Source organism: Salmo trutta, chromosome 32 (genome assembly GCF_901001165.1).
Source record: "Salmo trutta chromosome 32, fSalTru1.1, whole genome shotgun sequence".
Taxonomy (NCBI): Eukaryota; Metazoa; Chordata; class Actinopteri; order Salmoniformes; family Salmonidae; genus Salmo; species Salmo trutta.
Genome location: NC_042988.1, coordinates 34,161,398 through 34,182,993, shown reverse-complemented (window position 1 = coordinate 34,182,993; position 21,596 = coordinate 34,161,398). Strand labels below are relative to the sequence as shown.

Genomic DNA, 21,596 nt, shown 5'->3' with positions numbered 1-21,596 from the left:
AGCACTATTTAAAAGGGTTTAAAATGAAATGTGGTAGAACGCTGGGTTCAATCAGGACAGAACATTTTAAGGTCTCATCTTTTTAGAAAAACATTTTAAAATGGTGCCAACTTGGCACATCTTGTAGTCTCTCGTTATTTTTACTGTGTGTGCATATATTTCTTTATTAAGCCTCATCGAGATCTTTATTGGTCACACACACACAGTCGGTGTGACTTTAATAAACCAGAAGCTTTTGGCTTGGTGACGGTGTGTCAGCTGTCCTAAAGTATGGCACCAGCTGATGGAACGTCTCAGACTGTACTAGAGAGAAAAGCTTGCATTCCCTCACTGTATCACTCTCTCTCCCTCTGTCTCGCTTTCTTTGATTCCTCTCTCTCTCTCTCACTTTGTCTCCCTTTCTTACATTTCTCTCCCCCCTATCTCTTTCCCTTTCTTAGAATGTCTCTCCCTCCCCTCTCTCTGTCCTTGCTGACAAGTAGATGTGATAGGGACATGTTTGATACTTGTATTTATTGACTGATTAGCTTTACATTTTACTGGATTGATTAATATATATAACATACTTGTATTTTCAAGTGATTACATGTATTGTCCATAGCTTTATCTGCTTTTGTGTTGAAATAAAATGCCCAGATTACATCCAGATCAGCCTCTCTCCAGAAATGTGGTGGAGGGATCTCTGGAAAGTAAAACAGTTTCTTCCTGTTCCCCTTGTCCGTCCTTGGGCTCCACTCAGCACCAGGGCAACATGCTTTCCTATCCCAATCCCAGCCTGCTGTCAGATGTCTAGGATTGGAAGGCAGGCGTCCCGTAACTGGACACCGTCCACTATAGGTCCCCCATCCCTCTTCCCCTCCCCTCCCCCCGGCCTCCTTCCACCCCTCCCCAGACCCAGCACTACCCTTTAGCCACATTGCCTTCACAGCTGCTGTCACCCTGCACTGTCACAATGACAATTTATTCCCAGCAGCTGGCCTTATAGGGACATGCATTATCGAGTCAGGCGGGGCCGGAGGAGGGAGGAGGCCAGAGCGGGAGCACACAGACCCTGCTAGCGGTTCTGACTAGAGGGACTACAGCTACAGCTGAAAGTTACTTTTTCGTAACAGGTTAGGAGAATTTATACAGCAGGTTAGGAGAATTAACGTGGCAGGTTAGGAGACTTAGGTTAAGGTTAGGAAAAGGGTTAGGGTTAGTTAAAATGCTCTCCTAACCTGCTACCGAAAGTAACTTCCGGTCGTAGCTGTACTCCCTCTAGTCACAACCTCTGCTAGCTTAGCTTGGGCCTAGTCTGGTCCAGCAGCGTGGGTGGCTAGCTATGTAGCGTTGAATAGCAAAGCAAGGTTGCTAATTCTATCAGAGGACGCTGGTTGGAAGAGCTATAGGAGGGGTTCATTGTAATGGCTGGAATGGGAATGTCTGTGTTTGATACTGTTCCATTTATCCCATTCCAGCTATTACAATGAGCCCGTCCTCCCATAGCTAGGTTTGTTAGTGTGTAACACTGATTCCATGGAGCACTACTGTAGGGTGATGTTGTTGTTCCTGTGGATGGCTTGTTCATATGAGTGGAGAAGGACTGACAGGAAGTTCCCCTGGGCTAACGAGGTTAGCATTAGCCTACTTTAGCATCGCCTAGATTACACTGTAAAACTGAACTGTGGGGATGTTGCCCGTATTTAACAAAATGGTTGCCAGTAAATGTTGTTTCCTTGGTATGCATGAGGTCCTTCAAAGCCCATGGAAACAGTAGTGGTAACGACTAAGAGTATTGTACTGTAGCGGAAGTGTTGGAGTGATACACTGGTTAAGAGATTGGCGCGTCCAGATGGAAATTCCACACTGTCATGTTCAGTTAGGCTATTGTATGTCATCATCAAATTATATTACTGCAATGGTTATAAATGACATGGATCCTTTAATTGGGTTCATCACTGCTACAAAGAGATACTTGTTATCCTGACAATGTTAATGGCTATTTCTACAGGCCACCTGTTTAACCAGGAGTGGTGCTCAGACACTGTACTGCTCATTCAGACCAGGGTTGGTCTTGTCTTCCTGTTGTGCTAACTGGACCATTTTCTCTTCTCTTACTTAAAGCAGAATCCTGATTTTGGATGATTTATGCATTGACGTCAGTGGCAGATAAGTGTTAACAGTTGATTGCTGTATTGTCCTGTGTTCCTGACTGTTTAATACCATAATACTTTCTGGATCGAATCCCTGAGCTGACAAGGTAAAAATCTGTCATTCTGCCTCTGAGCAAGTTCCCCTGGTGTGGGTGACGTGGATGTCTATTAAGGCATCCCCTCGCAACTCTCTGATTCAGAGGGGTTGGGTTAAATGCGGAAGACACATTTCAGTTGAAGTCATTCATTTGAACAACTGACTAGGTATCCCCCTTTCCTTTCCCTACTAATCAGAGAAGTAACACTAAACAGAATGCTTTTGGCCTGACCTGAAGTGTGAGGAGATATGGGGTGACACGGCCACTCTTTCCCTCTGTGTCCCCCATTGATGGCAAGCAGTAGGCCTGGGGGCCCGGGGCATCCCTCCAGTGCTGGCAGTGGGGACACCCGACCCCTCCTCCCCCTCTTGGACAAGCCCCTCAGTCCCCTCAGCCTCAAGGTCGGTCACTTGGTGAGTCTCTGTGGATCAGTGACAGGACTGCTGGGAGAGTAGCGCCCTCGCAACCCCCCCCCCCCCCCCCCCCCCCCCCCCCCCCATCCCGTGCCACTCCACTGTGTCCTCAGACTGACCCTCATGGTCCTCGCCCCTCTTCTGTGGAATTACCACCCGGACATGCCCTCCATCGGCCAGCTCCTAGCATCCAGAACCACGTCACCAAGAGTGCTTACACTGTGGCCTGTGACATTGGCCAGCTTAGCCTTTAAGCAATGAAATCCTTAGAAGATTTATCCCTAAAAACATCCCCGGTCCAGTAGTCCTTCGAACGTTCTTTAACTGTAAAATGGCATGAACTCTGTCTCCATTTTTGACACAAGTTGACAATTGGTTTGCTCTTTCGTCTGGAGTCTATGTATGGGTTTATACATATGGAGAGAGCTTGTGTGCCCTGTGTATTGGAGTTTAAATGTGTTTAAGGTATGTACATGAATATGAGTGTGATGATTGGGCCAAGGAATGTTTCCTGATCATGTGACCTGACCAGGAAGAACTCTGAGATGAGACCGTCCGCTTCTCCAAGATGGCTATATCACAACTATCATGAGGCTAGACGGGTCCTTATTCTGAATCATGATTTTGGGGTGGTGACTGAGAGGGCTGTTTGGAATGCACTCAGAGCGGCCAAAACACTCTCATAATCACTCCTGCATCCATTTAGTGAAGTAGGCCAACTGGTCTGAGGCACGGGGGGCTGTCTGAGGCTGGACAGGAATGTACACCTAAGACAGTGAAAACAACCAGCAGTAGTGTGTTCCCAGCATGGCAGTTATACCTGATACTGGCTTGTTGCTTGGCTACCACAGCTACTGATAGGATATGGGACTTGTCTTCTTCTTTACCGGTATCAGACCACCACTACAACCAACATACCCCAAGGACCATTACATTCTGTTGCAACAATTAGAAGGGGTTATAGGGTCAGAAAATCCGCTCCATTTTCAGAAAGTTGCTCATAGAAATACAAAGTAAAGAGCAGGCCTAATTCTCACCTTGAAGAGAGCGCCCACTCTGTGTATTACATTTCTATTTGACGAGAACTCCTGAATGTTGCATCCCTATGTGGAAGACACATTTTGGTTGAATGCATTCAGTTGTACAACTGACCAGGTATCCCCTTTCCCTTATTTGGAATGCATCATTGAGTGTCATGTGGTTTGTCAGCGGCCTCTTGAGTAGCTGCTTCAGACTTGTTAACACCTCCCTAATCATCCTCACCCTCCAGCCTACATATAGCCTATTATATAGAGCTGTAGAAAATAGATCCTCATCCTCTAGCCTACATATAGCCCAGAATAATATAGAGCTGTAGAAAATAGATCCTCACCTTCTAGCCTACATATAGCCCAGCATAATATAGAGCTGTAGAACATAGATCCTCACCCTCAATACGCTGCATATGCTGAGTGTACGAAACCTTAGGAACACCTTCCTAATATTGAGTTGCACCCCCTTTTACCCTCATAACAGCCTCATTTCATCTGGGCATGGACTCACACAGGGAACTGTTGAGCGTGGAAAACCCAGCAGCGTTGTAGTTCTTGACACACTCAAACTGGTTCGCCTGGCACCTACTACCATTCCCCATTCAAAGGCACCAGTGGAGGCTGCTGAGGGGAGGACGGCTCATGATAATGGCTGGAATGGGGCAAATGGAATGGCATCAAACACATGGAAACCATGTGTTTGATGTATTTCATAACATTCCACTTACTCCACTCCAACCATTACCACAAGCCCGTCCTCCCCAAGTAAGGTGCCACCAACCTCCTGTGAAAGACAATTACATCCTTTGTCTTGCCCATTCACCCTCTGAATGACACACATACACAATCCATGTCTCAATTGTCTCAAGGCTTAAAAATCCTTCTTTAACCTGTCTCCTCCCCTTAAATTTACACTGATTGTAAGCATTTCACTGTTAACGAAGCATGTGACAATAGAAAGTTGATTTGATTGATGTGGATTTAACAAGTGACCTCAGTAAGGGATCATAGCTTTCACCTGGTCAGTCTATGACATGGAATGCGCAGGTGTTCCTAATGTCTTGTACACTTAATATATATAATATAGAGCTGTCGAAAATAGATCGGACCCTCTAGCCCACCCAGAATATAGAGCTTTAGAAAATACATCTGGACTTAACACCTTCCCTCCTAATCATCCACACCCTCTAGCCTACATCCAGAATGGAGCTGTAGAATATAGATGAGAGAGAGAGAGAGAGAGAGAGGGAGGACTTCGTGCCTGTTGCCTCTGGATGTGGTTACTGTAGTTTGCATCAGCCCCCGTACTCCCACACTCTCTAAATTAACCCCCCAAGGCGCCAGGCGAACCTTCTGATATGAACCCCAGGACGTCTGTCACCCGGACCATGTGTCTGTCCTAGTTGAGCCTGTTGCCAGGCAACCGTAGTTCAGTTTGGAGAAACATTCCGACCGGCAACAGGCAGCACTTCCAGTCAGAATGCTGCGGGTAATGCTGCCGATGATGATGTAGGCTCTGGGCTTTTGGGGACGGGTGAGACACGCCCTGATATTCTCCAGGCTTTAGTGGCCAGGGCTGGGGGAAGTTCTGTGTCACGCCTCAACTATAGCAGTTCATTATCTCACTGATGCACCCCAACGGAAGGAAATGTTACAATCATCCTGATACTGGTGGCAGATTCATCTCTCTCAATCAATACTGTGAAAGTACCAGTTCTTAGCCCTGTTATGCCCTGGTATGGCTGCATGCTCCATTATTATGGGGGCCATATCAGGACTAACTAATTCATTCATTAACCTGTCTGGGCGAGGTGGGACGCTTGCGTCCCACCCTAGTCAACAGCCAGTGGAATCGCGTGGCGCGAAATACAAATACCTAAAAAATGCTATAACTTCAATTTCTCAAACATATGACTATTTTACACCATTTTATAGATACACCTCTCCTGAATCGAACCACGTAGTCCGATTTCAAAAAAGCTTTACAGCAAAAGCAAAACATTAGATTATGTTAGGAGAGTACCCTGCCAAAAATAATCACACTGCCATTTTCAAAGCAACTAGCATGCATCACAAATACCCAAAACACAGCTAAATGCAGCACTAACCTTTGACAATCTTCATCAGATGACACTCCTAGGACATCATGTAACACAATACATGCATTTTTTGTTCGATAAAGTTCATATTTATATATAAAAACAGCATTTTACATCGGCGCGTGACGTTCAGAAAATATTTTCCCTCAAATGCTTCCGGTGAATTAGCGCTACAATTTACATAATTACTATTCGAAAACATTGTTAAAATGTAATATTGTCATTCAAAGAATTATAGATTAACATCTCGTGAATGCAACCGCATTGCCAGATTTAAAAATAACTTTACTTGGAAATCACACTTTGGAATAAACGACGTGGTATGCTCAGAAAAATAGGCTAGGCGATACATGTTAGCGCCATCTTGGAACCATCTAAAATCAAATATACTATTGTAAATATTCCCTTACCTTTGATTATCTTCATCAGAAGGCACCTCCAGGAATCCCAGGTCCACAACAAATGTAGTTTTGCTCGAAAAAGTTAATAATTTATGTCCCAATAGTTCCTTCTTGTTAGCGCGTTCCGAAGGCTACTCATAATGTACGAGGCGCGCTGGACTTGTCGTCACGAATGTGCAAAAAATATATATTTACGTTTGTTCAAACATGTCAAACGTTGTATAACATAAATCTTTAGGGCCTTTTTCAACCAGAGCTTCAATAATATTCAAGGCGGACAATTGCATTGTCTTACTAAACGTTTCGGAACAAAAGGGTTCCCATGGGCGCCCGCGTCATAGTAGTAATGGCCCTCCCCCTGTGACCAACATTCCAAGCCTCTCTTTGGGTCAGTTTCTACCATAGAAGACTCAAACCACTTTGTAAAGACTGTTGACATCTAGTGGAAGCCTTAGAAAGTGCTAAATGATTAATAAGTCCCTGTGTGTTTCAATGGCAAAGGCTTGAAAGTGATTCCACACATCAGATTTCCACTTCCTGTTAGGATTTGTCTCAGGGTTTTGACTGCCATATGAGTTCTGTTATACTCACAGACACCATTCAAACAATTTTAGAAACTTTAGAGTGTTTTCTATCCAAATCTACTAATTATATGCATATTCTAGTTACTGGGCAGGAGTAGTAACCAGATTAAATCGGGTACGTTTTTTATCCGGCCGTGCAAATACTGCCCCCTATCCCTAACAGGTTTTAACAAGTACTGTAGAGGAGGTGCATGAAGTTCATAAACTTAGTTGGTTCAGGGGTCACTGGGGGCCAGATAACAGAGAATAAAGAGAATCTAACCTTCAAAGCACTGGCAGTCATTTGAATAGTGTATGCAACATACAATACAGTATATTTGTATAGTGTACGAACAGTATGTAGTACATTACAGTACATTTGTATCGTGTAACAAAAGTATGCAATACATTACAGTATATTCTCTAGTACTCTCAGGTATGTAAAGATTGCCTTTCAAAAGTATTTACCCCCTTGGTGTTTTTCCTATATTGTTGCATTACAACCTGTAATTTAAATGGATTTTTATTTGGATTTCATGTAATGGACATACACAAAATAGTCTAAATTGGTGAAGTGAAATGGAAAAACATAACTTGTTTTAAAAACTCCTAAAAAATAATAAACGGAAAAGTTGTGCATGCCTATGTATTCACCCCCTTTTCTATGAAGCCCCTAAATAAGATCTGGTGCAACCAATTACCTTCAGAAGTCACATAATTCATTAAATAAAGTCCACCTGTGTGCAATCTAAGTGTCAAATGATCTGTCACATGATCTCAGTATATATACACCTGTTCTGAAAGGCCCCAGTCTGCAACACCACTAAGTAAGGAGCACCTCCAAGCAAGCGGTATCATGAAGACCAAAGAGCTCTCCAAACTGGTCAGGGACAAAGTTGTGGAGAAGTACAAGTCAGGGTTGAGTTATAAAAAAATATCAGAAACTTTGAACATCCCACGGAGCACCACAACAAACCTGCCAAGAGACGGCCGCCCACAGAAACTCATAGACCAGGCAAGGAGGGCATTAATCAGAGAGGTAACAAAGAGACCAAAGATAACCCTGAAGGAGCTGCAAAGCTCCACAGCGGAGATTGGAGTATCTGTCCATAGGACCACTTTAAGCTGTACACTACACAGAGCTGGGCTTTACGGAAGAGTGGCCAGAAAAAAGCCATTGCTTAAAGAAATAAATAAGCAAACACATTTGGTGTTCGACAAATGGCATGTGGGAGACTCCCCAAACATATGGAAGAAGGTACTCTGGTCAGATGAGACTAAAATTGGACAATGCTATGTCTGACACAAACCCAACACCTCTCATCACCCCGAGAACACCATCCCCACAGTGAAGCATGGTGGTGGCAGCATCATGCGTTGGGGATGTTTTTCGTCGGCAGGGACTGGGAAAATGGTCAGAATTGAAGGAATAATGGATGGCGCTAAATACAGGGAAAGTCTTGAGGAAAACCTGTTTCAGTGTTCCAGAGATTTGAGGCTGGGATGAAGGTTCACCTTCCAGCAGGTCAATGACCCTAAGCATACTGCTAAAGCAACACTCGAGTGGTTTAAGGGGAAACATTTAAATGTCTTGGAATGGCCTAGTCAAAGCCCAGACCTCAATCCAATTGAGAATCTGTGGAATGACTTAAAGATTGCTGTACACCAGCAGGAACCCATCCAACTTGAAGGAGCTGGAGCAGTTTTACCTTGAAGAATGGGAAAAAATCCCAGTGGCTAGATGTGCCAAGCTTATAGAGACATACCCCAAGAGACTTGCAGCTGTAATTGCTGCAAAAGGTGGCTCAACAAAGTATTGAATTTGGGGGGGTGAATAGTTATGCAAGCTTAAGTTTTCTGTTTTTTTGTCATATTTCTTATTTGTTTCACAATAAAAATATTATGCATCTTCAAAGTGGTAGGCATGTTGTGTAAATCAAATGATACAACCCCCCCAAAAATCTAGTTTAAGTCCAGGTTGTAATACAACAAAATAGGAAAAATGCCAAGGGGGTGAATACTTTTGCAAGGCACTGCAAACATCCTGCTTCGATTGCAGTGTCTTGTCCATGTGAGCAAGCGTGTGTGTGTGTGTGCATGCGTACGAGTGCGTGCAAGCGTGTGTGAGCATGTGCTCTCATACACATCTAATATCAGTGTAAAACCTCCAGATGAAGTTCTGCTGTGCTTGCTGCACCACCAGGGAGCGGAGGTAAATGAAATGAGCGTTAACATGATTAGCCCGCTGGGTCTTTAGTGTCCTCTGAACCCTGTGGATTTACTCTGGGCCACGGGGAGTTTCAGATAACCTTTACACCGGGCCAGGGGATTTCCACCAGAGAGGAGCAGCATCACTATCTAAAATACACTCTCATTACCAAGAGATCCACCTGATTATTAACCACACTATTCATCTCCATGGATGGAATACTCTGATCCACACATGACTGTCAAACCCATGTGACACTGATCTAGTATCATCGATAACATGACATAAGAGACAAGTCATTCTGTGGATGATCATTATAGACTGTAAAAGTAGAGAAGTTAGGCCCAACTCGTATTCCAAAAAAGTGAAGGAAGAAAATAAGAACATTTATTTGATATAGAGTTTCTGTGGTTCATTCCCGGGCTTATAACAAACATGGATGACATGTAGCTGACAACAACACATCCCAGGGTCAGGGGAGCATGGCTGGACACAGAGGCTTGTGCAGGGCATGGTTGGTTGCTGGAGGGTAGCAACAGGTGCTAAAGTGTTTGGAGCTGGTACCCCCTGTGGCCAGAAATAGCCCTACAATGGGTCAGGGGAGGGGGACAGAGAATTCTCCACTCTATTTTAAGACCTAGAGTGTTAGCCGGTCTGGAGACTCACAGACATCCCCAGGCCTCACTGATCTTCATTCACTGTAACTTGCCTCTGTACCAGACCACTTTAACAGGCCTCTGTACCAGACCACTTTAACAGACCTCTGTACCAGACCACTTTAACAGGCCTCTGTACCAGACCACTTTAACAGGCCTCTGTACCAGACCACTTTAACAGGCCTCTGTACCAGACCACTTTAACAGGCCTCTGTACCAGACCGCTTTAACAGGCCTCTGTACCAGACCACTTTAACAGGCCTCTGTACCAGACCACTTTAACAGGCCTCTGTACCATACCACTTTAACAGACCTCTGTACCAGACCACTTTAACAGGCCTCTGTACCAGACCACTTTAACAGGCCTCTGTACCATACCACTTTAACAGACCTCTGTACCAGACCACTTTAACAGACCTCTGTACCAGACCACTTTAACAGGCCTCTGTACCAGACCACTTTAACAGGCCTCTGTACCAGACCACTTTAACAGACCTCTGTACCAGACCACTTTAACAGGCCTCTGTACCATACCACTTTAACAGACCTCTGTACCAGACCACTTTAACAGGCCTCTGTACCAGACCACTTTAACAGGCCTCTGTACCAGACCACTTTAACAGGCCTCTGTACCATACCACTTTAACAGGCCTCTGTACCAGACCACTTTAACAGGCCTCTGTACCAGACCACTTTAACAGGCCTCTGTACCAGACCACTTTAACAGACCTCTGTACCAGACCACTTTAACAGGCCTCTGTACCAGACCACCTCAACAGGCCTCTGTACCAGACCACTTTAACAGACCTCTGTACCAGACCACTTTAACAGGCCTCTGTACCAGACCACTTTAACAGACCTTTGTACCAGACCACTTTAACAGGCCTCTGTACCAGACCACTTTAACAGACCTCTGTACCAGACCACTTTAACAGGCCTCTGTTAACAGACCTCTAAACCAGACCACTTTAACAGGCCTCTGTACCAGACCACTTTAACAGGCCTCTGTACCAGACCACTTTAACAGGCCTCTGTACCAGACCACTTTAACAGGCCTCTGTACCAGACCACTTTAACAGGCCTCTGTACCAGACCACTTTAACAGACCTCTGTACCAGACCACTTTAACAGGCCTCTGTTAACAGACCTCTAAACCAGACCACTTTAACAGGCCTCTGTACCAGACCACTTTAACAGACCTTTGTACCAGACCACTTTAACAGGCCTCTGTACCAGACCACTTTAACAGACCTCTGTACCAGACCACTTTAACAGGCCTCTGTTAACAGACCTCTAAACCAGACCACTTTAACAGGCCTCTGTACCAGACCACTTTAACAGACCTCTGTACCAGACCACTTTAACAGACCTTTGTACCAGACCACTTTAACAGGCCTCTGTACCAGACCACTTTAACAGACCTCTGTACCAGACCACTTTAACAGGCCTCTGTTAACAGACCTCTAAACCAGACCACTTTAACAGGCCTCTGTACCAGACCACTTTAACAGACCTCTGTACCAGACCACTTTAACAGACCTTTGTACCAGACCACTTTAACAGGCCTCTGTACCAGACCACTTTAACAGACCTCTGTACCAGACCACTTTAACAGGCCTCTGTTAACAGACCTCTAAACCAGACCACTTTAACAGGCCTCTGTACCAGACCACTGTACCAGACCACTTTAACAGGCCTCTGTACCAGACCACTTTAACAGGCCTCTGTACCAGACCACTTTAACAGGCCTCTGTACCAGACCACTTTAACAGACCTCTGTACCAGACCACTTTAACAGGCCTCTGTACCAGACCACTTTAACAGGCCTCTGTTAACAGACCTCTAAACCAGACCACTTTAACAGGCCTCTAAACCAGACCACTTTAACAGGCCTCTGTACCAGACCACTTTAACAGGCCTCTGTACCAGACCACTTTAACAGGCCTCTGTACCAGACCACTTTAACAGGCCTCTGTACCAGACCACTTTAACAGGCCTCTGTACCATACCACTTTAACAGGCCTCTAAACCAGACCACTTTAACAGGCCTCTGTACCAGACCACTTTAACAGGCCTCTGTACCAGACCACTTTAACAGGCCTCTGTACCATACCACTTTAACAGGCCTCTGTACCAGACCACTTTAACAGGCCTCTGTACCAGACCACTTTAACAGGCCTCTGTACCAGACCACTTTAACAGGCCTCTGTACCAGACCACTTTAACAGGCCTCTGTACCAGACCACTTTAACAGGCCTCTGTACCAGACCACTTTAACAGGCCTCTGTACCAGGTATCAGGCTATCAAAGGCACTCTTTATCACATGCATATACAATACACTGTTGTTGTTGAAGCTATTGAAAGGCATTTTGTCCTATCCGCCCTTTTATCCACCCTGCTAACCTTTGGTTGTTGGTTGTTCTTGGGTCGTGCTGAGAGCAACATTGCGCAGTCTTTATTTTTAGCTGGTTGACTCCACTATGATGGGCAGTACACAAGTAAGCCTTAACCAGGCAGCGTGTGTCATCACTACCATGGCACTGCCACCAGCAACCTACTGGCGCTGAAAGGAGCATCTGTCTAGTATTCATTTGAAGTCTGAGCGGTAGAACATGCTCTAACAATTATTTTCTGTGGCGTGTTGTAGCATTCACTATCCTCTCCCTTCTTACTCTGGCACAAGACAGTTTCAAGGCCCCCCCGTAATCACTTCCCTTGGTTAGCGTTGACACAATGCTACATTGTCTGTCTTTACCATTCAACAGGTGACACTGGTGGAGAACGTAGGCAGGCGGAGTGAAACCAGCAGAAGGCCTGTGTCTATAGGATTGTGTTTGTATGTTTAACATGGGACGTATTGGCCTGTTCCTCTGGGTTTTATGTGGTATAATGTGGTAGTAGCTCTTTCCTGAAGTCAAATGACCTAGTGGCCTCATGGGTGGAATGTTATTCATATTTTTCATAATTTCATACTTAATAAACATATATATTTTTTAAACTTAGAAAATCCGGTGTTTCTATTTCACACGGTTTTGTTATATTTCAGTCTTCTGTGGTGTATATAAAGTGTAATATTGGGATGCAAACTCAAAATGGAATACATTTCAACTCTATATCTGACATGGTACAGGTGTTTTTTATTTTTAGCCCATAGCCGTGTGTGTGAGGTGGATACTTTTTTAGATGTGTTTAAGACTGCCAAGAAACCCTGATTTAGCCCACCGCACTAAAAGCTTAACGGATGTTTGCCGTTTTTAATGTCTGCTCAGTGTAAACATAGAAGGTAAATGTAAGGTACGGATGGAACTAACAGCAGATGTACTTGATGACTCCAGATCAGAGCTGATGCTGTTGTGTGTTCATTTTTATTTGAAAATGAAAATCATCAACAGTGTAAATGTCACGTCCTGACCAGTAAAAGGGGTTGTTTGTTATTGTAGTTTGGTCAGGACGTGGCAGGGGGTGTTTGTTTTGTTTGTTTCGGGGTTTGTTGGGCAATGTTCTATGTTAGTCTATTTCTATGTCTGTGTCTAGTTAGTCTATTTCTATGCTTAGTTTATTGGTTTGACCTTCAATTGGAGGCAGCTGTTTCTTGTTGCCTCTAATTGAAGGCCCTATTTAATAGGGGTGTTTTGTCCATGGGATTTGTGGGTAGTTGTTCCGTATGTAAGCTGTGTGCCTTACAGGACTGTTTTTCGTTGTTGTTTTTGTTTAAGTGTTTGTTTTGGTTTTCTTCGTAATAAAGGAAGATGAGCATACACATTCCCGCTGCGCCTTGGTCCCATCCTTACGACGAACGTGACAGTAAATGTCAATAAAATATGCTAACTGCAGGAGCTAGAAAACAAATAAGTCCGATGCCCAGTGGCCACTACGTCGTTATTCTGGGTCATTTGATGCAGCTTTCTTTTGAGACTTGGCCAATACAAATGAAGCCAAAGAAAGCAGTAGTGAATGTCTTGTGTATTGAGTCCAAGCCTTGCAGCTAGTCAGAGGTCCAGGCCTTTGGCCTCAACACCACGGCCCACCAGGAAGGCTAAGTCCTCCCGTGGTTGGTATCATGACTCAGGGTTGTGTTCATTAGGCACCAAACAGAAGAAAGTGGACAAAAAAAATGTACTTCCTTGTCCAATAAGAAACACAAATTTTCGTTTTGTGTTGCAGAATGTTTTGAAACGGAAAACGCTGCATGCCCTAATGAACATGACCCTGGTGTAGCCAAGGAACAGTCCAGTTAGCCAGAGGATCTCTTTAGCGCCCGGGGGCGTGTGGGCAGTGTTGGGGGTAAGGTGTTGAATGATAGGGGTGAGGTGGATTTTCCCCCCCAGCTAAGTGCAGAGGGGAGTTTAGGAGGTCACATATCCTCATCCTGGCTGGTTCCTTCTAGAACTTTAAACCTGAGATCCAGCTGGCCGACTGACCCCGGGGATCCTACATGGCTTAGATGTTCTACTTTCACTCCAATTATTTCGATGTTAAAGATCACTGGACTGTGGAAGTCACTTGATAGCTTAAATCTCTTGTCATTCAAGAGTTGTGATATGTGTTAGAATGATGTTAAATGTGAGAAATACTCATTTGTGATTGAATGGTTTTAATTACAAACATGAAGACACAAATGTGATAGTATGTGTTCTGGTATTAATTGATTTCCATATGATTCATTATTCTGGTAGATCGGTGAACATTTCAGTATCTCACCATTTCAGTGTCTCAAATAAAATGTACATCCAACTGAGGAAAATTAAAACAAGTAAATATAGTGTTGTTTATGTGTTTGTTCAGTTAAATGAGCACAAGGAGCAGTCATTATGGCTGAAGTAAAGTTGTGTTGCCTGGACACTTAAGGCAGGTTATAAAGCACTATACTGTGTAATGACACTCCTATTACATATGTTGTAATAGATGTATTTCAGATTGTGTCCATCTGTAATATGTACAAGATGGGATCATGTCCCCAGAATGTCACAATCCTTTAAAAGGGATACTCTGTGTACTCCACATGTACAGTGATGACATAAAATCCCCTCTCACATATAGGGCTGAATTTCTATTCAAATGACCAAACTTGACCAACAGCAGACTCCTGAACAGGTAATCAAATGGCTACCCGGACTATTTGCATTTAACAATTATTGAATAATGATGGACAACTATATGATTATCCAGAATTTATTAGAACACACAATGTTACATTCACTCCCGAGGAGTATCACATTGTTGTTAGAGCTGTCCCTAAAGGTGCTATTCTTCTTTTAGGAGACTATAACAATACTCCAAGTGCAACTATTGAGGATTTTGTAGCCTCAATACAGCTAGAAGGAATTGACATTTTAAACTATAAATGTAATAACATGTATATAAGGAAACTATGTCAATATGTTACTATTCCCTCTGCTAAAATGTACTGGAATGCAGCCCTAGGACAAGTGAACTGGAACAAAGTTTCGTTGTTATCTGGTAAATATTGTATATCTAATAAGGTGAAAGAAGTATCATACAAACTCATTCATATAATCTACCCTGTAAAGACCTTTATTATACACAGATTTAACATAGCTATTGATAACAAATGTGTATTTTGTGGTTGTGATCCAGAAACTCTTGACCATTTATTTTGGGACTGTTCTTATGTCAGAAGATTTTGGATTGAGTTAGAAGTTTTTATTTTAAAATAAACAACTATTAATGTTAATCTGAGAGACTCTGATATTATGTTTTATTTTGATCCAAATGATTTGGACCCTGATTTAACTTTCATTGTTCATTTGTTTATCTTTCATGGAAGATTCTTTATCCATAAAATGAAGTGGACAAAGAACAAAACCTTCTTCACATTATTTAAGATAGAATTGAAATATTATTTTGAAATTATCAGTAAATGTAAGAACAAAAAAGCAATACGCACCATAAAAGTATTTAACAAATTTAAAATGAATCTTGATATGTAATACCCCTGTCTGTTAGGTTTATGTACTCTTGTTTGTATATTTCAGTTTTTTTGTATTTGTTGTGTTCATAATAAAAAAATTTTTTTTTTAAATATATAAAGAAAGCTATAAAAAATAAATGTATTTAAAAAATACTGTTATAGCCTCGCTACTGTTATAGCCTCGCTACTGTTATAGCCACGCTACTGTATATAGCCTCGCTACTGTTATAGCCTCACTACTGTATATAGCCTCGCTACTGTTATAGCCTCGCTACTGTATATAGCCACGCTACTGTATATAGCCTCGCTACTGTTATAGCCACGCTACTGTATATAGCCTCTCTACTGTATATAGCCTCGCTACTGTTATAGCCTCGCTACTGTTATAGCCTCGCTACTGTTATAGCCTCGCTACTGTATATAGCCTCGCTACTGTTATAGCCTCGCTACTGTATATAGCCACGCTACTGTATATAGCCTCGCTACTGTTATAGCCACGCTACTGTATATAGCCTCTCTACTGTTATAGCCTCGCTACTGTTATAGCCTCTCTACTGTATATAGCCTCGCTACTGTTATAGCCTCGCTACTGTTATAGCCTCGCTACTGTATATAGCCTCGCTACTGTACATAGCCTCGCTACTGTTATAGCCTCGCTACTGTATATAGCCTCGCTACTGTTATAGCCTCGCTACTGTTATAGCCTCGCTACTGTATATAGCCTCTCTACTGTATATAGCCTCGCTACTGTTATAGCCTCGCTACTGTTATAGCCTCGCTACTGTTATAGCCTCGCTACTGTATATAGCCTCGCTACTGTACATAGCCTCGCTACTGTTATAGCCTCGCTACTGTATATAGCCTCGCTACTGTTATAGCCTCGCTACTGTTATAGCCTCGCTACTGTATATAGCCTCACTACTGTATATAGCCTCGCTACTGTTATAGCCTCGCTACTGTATATAGCCTCGCTACTGTATATAGCCTCACTACTGTATATAGCCTCGCTACTGTATATAGCCTCGCTACTGTTATAGACTCGCTACTGTATATAGCCTCGCTACTGTACATAGCCTCGCTACTGTTATAGCCTCGCTACTGTATATAGCCTCGCTACTGTATATAGCCTCGCTACTGTATATAGCCTCGCTACTGTACATAGCCTCGCTACTGTACATAGCCTCGCTACTGTATATAGCCTCGCTACTGTATATAACCTCGCTACTGTACATAGCCTCGTTACTGTTATAGCCTCGCTACTGTATATAGCCTCGCTACTGTTATAGCCTCGCTACTGTATATAGCCTCGCTACAGTATATAGCCTCGCTACTGTTATAGCCTCGCTACTGTATATAGCCTCGCTACTGTATATAGCCTCGCTACTGTATATAGCCTCGCTACTGTTATAGCCTCGCTACTGTATATAGCCTCGCTACTGTATATAGCCTCGCTACTGTTATAGCCTCGCTACTGTATATAGCCTCGCTACTGTATATAGCCTCGCTACTGTTATAGCCTCGCTACTGTATATAGCCTCGCTACTGTATATAGCCTCGCTACTGTTATAGCCTCGCTACTGTTATAGCCTCGCTACTGTATGTAGCCTCGCTACTGTTATAGCCTCGCTACTGTTATAGCCTCACTACTGTTATAGCCTCGCTACTGTATATAGCCTCGCTACTGTTATAGCCTCGCTACTGTATATAGCCTCGCTACTGTACATAGCCTCGCTACTGTTATAGCCTCGCTACTGTTATAGCCTCGCTACTGTATATAGCCTCGCTACTGTACATAGCCTCACTACTGTTATAGCCACGCTACTGTTATAGCCTCGCTACTGTTATAGCCACGCTACTGTATATAGCCTCGCTACTGTACATAGCCTCGCTACTGTTATAGCCTCGCTACTGTTATAGCCTCGCTACTGTATATAGCCTCGCTACTGTTATAGCCTCGCTACTGTATATAGCCACGCTACTGTATATAGTCTCGCTACTGTTATAGCCTCGCTACTGTATATAGCCTCGCTACTGTTATAGCCTCGCTACTGTATATAGCCTCGCTACTGTTATAGCCTCGCTACTGTTATAGCCTCGCTACTGTATATAGCCTCGCTACTGTACATAGCCTCGCTACTGTTATAGCCTCGCTACTGTTATAGCCTCGCTACTGTTATAGCCTCGCTACTGTATATAGCCTCGCTACTGTACATAGCCTCGCTACTGTATATAGCCTCGCTACTGTATATAGCCTCGCTACTGTTATAGCCTCGCTACTGTTATAGCCTCGCTACTGTTATAGCCACGCTACTGTATATAGCCTCGCTACTGTATATAGCCTCGCTACTGTTATAGCCTCGCTACTGTATATAGCCTCGCTACTGTACATAGCCTCGCTACTGTATATAGCCTCGCTACTGTATATAGCCTCGCTACTGTTATAGCCTCGCTACTGTTATAGCCTCGCTACTGTTATAGCCTCGCTACTGTTATAGCCACGCTACTATTATAGTCTCGCTACTGTTATTTTTCACTGTGTTTTTTACTGTTGTTTTTATTTCTTTACTTATCTATTGTTCACCTAATACCTTTTTTTTAGAGCCTGTTTATAGCCTGTAAGTAAGCATTTCACTGTAAGGTCTGTTGTATTCGGCACAATTGACAAATAAACTTTTGATTTGATTTGACCAACAGCTGTACAAAAAAGAGTGTCTCCTCTTTGACCAAGTCTGACTTATGTGACCAGTTTTGTGGTCCAGTTATGGATGAGGAGGTCTTCTCTGAGCTTCTGCCCCACATCGGTCACCACCAGCCGTGTGATTTGTGACGATTACACAAGCAACCTGGCATGACCTCCATTCTCCAGGCCCACGCCCCTCCTCGTAGTTTAGTTACCAGCTCAGATGACAGAACCATGCCAAGAGCAATATTCCTAGATTTGATTCCTTTTGATCCTTGGTTCAGCTTGATCTGGACAGATCTCCAACATTATACCTCCCAGGGCCAGAGCTTTGGAACATTTTCTGCTCTATGTTTGTGGGCGAACATTTGGTGGTATCTGGACTGGACTGAAGGGGAAGTACAGAGGAATGCATGAGGTCTGATCATGTTTGAAGGGAGGAGAACTTGATGTCTGGCTTTTTCACGTTCATTCAGAGAACATTTTTAGGAGGTACAGCTTTGGTAACCATGACTGATTGATAGGTGAAAATGAGCAGTACTTGCTGACAGGATGTCATTTATGACTTTGTGTTATTTAGATGATTCAGTTATAAATAATATATGATTCAACAATAAATATCTTCTCTGTTTACTGTCTAGGTAAATCCTTTGTCAATATGTTCAGTTATGAAGGAGAAACAATGCAGTAGAGAATTTGCATTCGTTGTTCTGTTCATATAGTTTAGGGTGTTGTTTGTTCTGTCCACATAGTTTAGGGTGTGGTTTGTTCTGTCCATATACTTTAGGGTGTGGTTTGTTCTGTCCATATAGTTTAGGGTGTTGTTAGTTCTGTCCACATAGTTTAGGGTGTGGTTTGTTCTATCCATATAGTTTAGGGTGTGGTTTGTTCTGTCCATATAGTTTAGGGTGTGGTTTGTTCTATCCATATAGTTTAGGGTGTGGTTTGTTCTGTCCATATAGTTTAGGGTGTGGTTTGTTCTGTCCATATAGTTAAGGGTGTGGTTTGTTCTATCCATATAGTTTAGGGTGTGGTTTGTTCTGTCCATATAGTTTAGGGTGTGGTTTGTTCTATCCATATAGTTTAGGGTGTGGTTTGTTCTGTCCATATAGTTTAGGGTGTGGTTTGTTCTGTCCATATAGTTTAGGGTGTGGTTTGTTCTATCCATATAGTTTAGGGTGTGGTTTGTTCTATCCATATAGTTTAGGGTGTGGTTTGTTCTGTCCATATAGTTTATATTTATAGTTTATATTGTTAGTTCTGTCTATATAGTTTATATTTCTATGGCTGTAGTGCTGCTGTGTAACCTGACTTGGTTGTGGGCCCCTAGTGGCCCCTGTACGGTACAGTCAGGGGCCATAAAATGATGGTTGTTCCTGGGTAATGGGCACACAAGGACAGTCCTAACAGGCTGATAAGTCTACAACAGAGGGTTATATTTGGAGGAGGTAAAGCAGAGGGGTAGAGAAAGTCTGACATATTCTCCCCTCTTTATGACGATGGGGTTGTTAGGGAGTGGAGCAGAGAGAGAGAAAGAGAAAGTGTCTGTGTGCATGCGTGCGTGCACACTGCTATCCCAGGTTGTTATGAAACTGGGGATTCCCCCACTACACACACACAAACACTATCTATGGTGGTGTTGTGAAACCATGGCTACGTGAAACCTGTATTTTCAGCAGTCTGTCTAATTAAAGAAGTGATCATACTGTAGTAGCAGCTGTGATCAAATGCAATAAATAACATAGACATTCAAATGTGGAGATCACACACACACACACACACACACACACACACACAGGCATAGAATGCTAGAATGCTAATGAATGGGGTCACTGCTAAATGTACCCCCCTGGAGGAATTGTTCATCCCAAAGCCATGTAACTCGATATAAATATCTCTCATTCAACATCCCCTCTTCTCTCCATTTACAGAATGTCTCTGGGCCTGGGAGACAGATAGACAGGAATCTCTCTGGGCCTGGGAGACAGATAGACCGGTATCTCTCTGGGCCTGGGAGACAGATAGACAAGAATCTTTCTGGGCCTGGGAGACAGATAGACAAGAATCTCTCTGGGCCTGGGAGACAGATAGACAGGAATCTTTCTGGGCCTGGGAGACAGATAGACAAGAATCTCTCTGGGCCTGAGAGACAGATAGACCGGTATCTCTCTGGGCCTGGGAGACAGATAGACCGGTATCTCTCTGGGCCTGGGAGACAGATAGACCGGTATCTCTCTGGGCCTGGGAGACAGATAGACAGGAATCTCTCTGGGCCTGGGAGACAGATAGACAGGTATCTCTCTGGGCCTGGGAGACGGATAGACAGGAATCTCTATGAATATCCTGCCTGCAGCTTCTATGAGAGGACTTGTATGCAGCCTGTGGCTGAGTTTGAGGAAAGGTGCTTGCAGTACAACTGATATTGGCCACTTTAATAAGTGGAACACTAGCCACTTTAATAATGCCACTTTAAGAATGTTTACATATCTCGCATTACTCATCTCATATGTATATAATGTATACTGTATCCTTCACTATCTATTCTTTAATATCTATTGCATCTTAGCCACTCTGTCACTGCTCATCCATATATTTTATACTTATATATTCTTATCCTATTCCTTTATTAGATTGTGTGTATTAGGTTTTGTTGTGGAATTTTTAGATATTAGGTTTTGTTGTGGAATTGTTAGATATTACCTGTTAGATACTGCTGCACTGTCAGATCTAGAAGCTTAAGCATTTCGCTACACTCGCAACAACATCTGCTAACCATGTGTATGTGACCAATAACATCTGCTAACCATGTGTATGTGACCAATAACATCTGCTAACCATGTGTATGTGACCAATAACATCTGCTAACCATGTGTACAGTGAGGGAAAAAAGTATTTGATCCCCTGCTGATTTTGTACGTTTGCCCACTGACAAAGAAATGATCAGTCTATAATTTTAATGGTAGGTTTATTTGAACAGTGAGAGACAGAATAACAATAAAAAAATCCAGAAAAATGCATGTAAAAAATGTTATAAATTGATTTGCATTTTAATGAGGGAAATAAGTATTTGACCCCCTCTCAATCAGAAAGATTTCTGGCTCCCAGGTGTCTTTTATACAGGTAACGAGCTGAGATTAGGAGCACACTCTTAAAGGGAGTGCTCCTAATCTCAGTTTGTTACCTGTATAAAAGGCACCTGTCCACAGAAGCAATCAATCAATCAGATTCCAAACTCTCCACCATGGCCAAGACCAAAGAGCTCTCCAAGGATGTCAGGGACAAGATTGTAGACCTACACAAGCCTGGAATGGGCTACAAGACCATCGCCAAGCAGCTTGGTGAGAAGGTGACAACATTTGGTGCGATTATTCACAAATGGAA

At 43.2% G+C, this 21,596-nt stretch overlaps 1 protein-coding gene across 1 annotated transcript in view; it reads left to right on the top strand.

Annotated features, from left to right (window-relative positions):
* Positions 1–21,596, top strand: part of LOC115171776 (sarcalumenin-like) — a 53,383-nt gene that overhangs the window by 713 nt on the left and 31,074 nt on the right. The window lies entirely within an intron of this gene.